The sequence below is a fragment of the Cynara cardunculus genome, unplaced genomic scaffold (assembly GCF_001531365.2).
Source record: "Cynara cardunculus var. scolymus isolate 2C unplaced genomic scaffold, CcrdV1 Un_Scaffold_4581, whole genome shotgun sequence".
NCBI lineage: Eukaryota > Viridiplantae > Streptophyta > Magnoliopsida > Asterales > Asteraceae > Cynara > Cynara cardunculus.
In genome coordinates this window covers 3,043-6,521 of record NW_020201959.1, presented here as the reverse complement: position 1 = coordinate 6,521, position 3,479 = coordinate 3,043, and the positions used below count along the sequence as shown (strand labels likewise).

The following is a 3,479-nucleotide window of genomic DNA, read 5'->3' as shown; positions in this document are numbered from 1 at the left end:
GATCAGCGAGGGAATCTGATTTTTGCCAATTCCCTCGCTGATCCCTTGCTCATCAGCGAGGGAATTGTCCTATTTTCTTGATTTTCTTGATTTTTATGTGTTACATATACACATTAATATATTTAGGTATTCGTATATTCATTCTCGGTTTTATTGGGCCTGAACCCATTTAACTGGGTTTTGTTCGATTTTATTGGGCCTTAATCCATTTACCGGGTTATTTTGAGTGTATCGGGCCTTAATGAACTTTATTCGGTTTAATGGGCCTTAATGGGCTTTATTCGGTTTAATAGGCCTTAATGGGCTTTACTCAAGTTCGTCATGAATTCCATAAGCATCATAAGTGTCGTCAATAAGTGTTATCATTGCGAACATTTTTGCTAAGAATATCCGAGAAGAAGAATATTGGGGCTCAAAGTATAAACCTTGTGCCCAAAAGTAGCATTCAACAATTCTATCTCTGGCGTAAGGTAGATTGTTTGAGACATCAAAACCTTTCCACCACCTATGATAAATTAATACACATGTTAATATTAGTTTAAGAAAACAAATCCCATATCTTCAAAATTAAATAGAGAAAAAAGAAAAAGCATAAATATATATGATGTATATATGTAAGTGTAGTTCCAAACAAGAACAATTTCAGTTTACGAGAATGAAGGAAAACACACAACCATCACATGTGATACTGTATGGGGAAGAAATAATGTGAAATTTGTGTATGGGGCCTCATGTACATCATGCGTGTTCCACCATTTTATCACATGTGATGGTTGTCTATTTAAGGTGTTCTCTCATCCTTGTTAAATTATATCATTCTTGTTTGAAACCTTCCAAACACACACACACATGCACACACACACACACAGATATATATATATATATATATATATATGTATCTATGTGTGTGTGTGCAAAGAGAGAGAGAGAGAGAGAATGTCGATCATGTACGAATTTTTGTGTGTAGGAACCACTTTGTTCGGAGGTTCACATAAGTTAACATCCTCATATACGTTAAATATGTTAACGTGGAAAAGTTAACATGCCTCAATAGGAAATGTTAACATATGTGAGGATGTTGTGGAAATCCACTAACAAATTAAATGGTTCTTATTTAAATTTCTACCGAAACCCAACCATATATAGATTGTATAATATATACTTAGATTCACGGGAGAACTATTAAAAAATGAGGATGTGTATATTCATTGATGCATATATACAATAAAATTATGTTCACCCCCAATGAGTATATTCATCAATACATATCTACTATATTTGCATTGATGCATATACTCGATGAAACTCATTAGTGTATATGCATTGAGTATATGTATCAATGAATGTATAGGTTCTCATGGTTTTCAACTTTTTTGTGGTTCTTATATGAATAGGCCCACATTATAATATATATGTAGATATGTATATATATATATATATATATATGTATGTATATACATGTATATATATATGTGTATGTATGTATTACTCATGAATGCCACTAAAAATCTAGGGGAAGTTGTCGGTATTTACTTGGAAACTTGACTAAGCTCTTTCTTGTGAAGTGACTGAAGCAAGTTGAACTAGGGGTGAACAAAAAACCGTCAACCCGCGAAACCCGCCCAACCCAACCCGCTAACAACCCAATTAAACCCAACTCGTCTACCCGTCAAACCGTCCACCCGCCAAACCGCTAACCCGCCAATTAGGAGGGTTGAAATTGGGTTGAGTCTAGCTCAACCCGCCCAACCCGTCAACCCGCCGCTAATATATAATTTTTATAAAATTATATATATATATATATATATATATATTAATAATGTATAATTTTATATAATTTTTATTGATATTATATTTTGTTCCATTTCAACTAAACGTATAGGTTACCAAAAGAGATTCACGATCAAAGAATGATGACAAAGAATCTAATTAATAAGAAAAATTATTGATTTGTTTTGTAGAAAACAACAAATTGATATGTTGGAAAATATGAATGATATTGATAGATATTTGATGAACAAATCCATCAATCTATGACGCTTTTAAAGAGTTACATTAGAAAAATGTCTTATCTAAAAGAGTTTCAATATGTTTATAGGATGGTTTTGGATGTCTTAACAAATTCTATGATGCTTTTAAAATAAAGTGTCGTATTAGTTATTTTATACAACACGACTTGAAAAAGTGTCATATGAGCATAGGTGTCCTATAAATAAGATGAGTTTACGGGACACTTCTCAAAATGTTTCCATAAAATAACTAATACGACGTTTTATTTAAAGATCATTCTAAAACACTTGTTGAAACGTCCTATAAACCTATTGTTACGTTTTTAGATAGGACGCTTTATAGTATGGTCTATAAACATAAGTTTTATGAATTATTTCATTCGTCAAATTATGTAACTACCAACCCGCCAACCCAACCCAACCCGCCTCAACCCGTAAGGGTTGGGTTGGGTTATACTTTTGAATGGGTTGGGTTGGGTTGGGTTGAGATTTTCCAAACCGCCATAATTGGGTTGGGTTGTAAAATTGTTGTAAACCGCCCAACCCAACCCGCGTTCACCCCTAAGTTGAACCCTAACTTGGCAAGTTTAAGTAAAGATTCATTGTGAGAAGCTTGTTTTTGGTAGAAAGGAATGGAATGCAAAGCCTCTAGTCTTGGAAAACTTTTCCATAAAGGTAACTTTAGTGTCGCTTGTATTAGAGACGAAAGGGTAGAGTTGCTTCGAAGAGGATCCTTTGATATTTCCTCAAGATGAGAACTTGTAAAAACAAAAGCCTCATCTAGTATAACTTCACCTTGCACCCTCATATACGTTGCCTCATACAACTCAAGCATGCTTTGAACATCATTTGTTAATGATTCCTTAAAACATCCATTTTCATCCTTATATTTGCTGAAAATATCTGTGTCATATAACAAATTGTTATTTAGATTCTTCAATTAATTTGTAGAATTGATATTTTAATATATGGATATAACTTACCAGATGAAACATAGAAGCCTTGTTTTCGTAAAAGTCGAAACAAAAGGGAAGGCCTACTAGCATTTCAGTTATCGCCACACGTATCATATATATGTTGCAAGGAATGCTCTATTTCGTCTTCAAAATAGTATGTTATTGATAGGTGTTGAGAATTCAACACATAATGCATCCGTTTTACATCTTTTTAGCTTAAATTAGTTATCTTTCACCCACTTTGAGTCATTTTAATTTATTTCTCTTTTATTTTGTTATGGAGCTAAAATATTGTGGTTTAACTTGATTGGGGCATGAAAATATAAGCTGACGGATAATTTTTTGTAAAACAGCCTAATGCTACAGCACTGCAGCAGCACCCATCTGATGCACATACGGTTGGGCAAGGGCTTAACGATTAAGCTGCTGATTTTTGGATGCTGAATGGAGGACACCCAGATGCCAGCTGGAAGATTTTAGAAATCTGGAAAGCTTTGGACCAATGGATAATACT

At 33.7% G+C, this 3,479-nt stretch overlaps 1 pseudogene; it reads right to left on the bottom strand.

The window, feature by feature from the left end:
• Positions 1-306: 306 nt before the first annotated feature.
• The window catches only part of LOC112504088, a 4,761-nt pseudogene continuing 1,588 nt past the window's right edge, over positions 307-3,479 (bottom strand).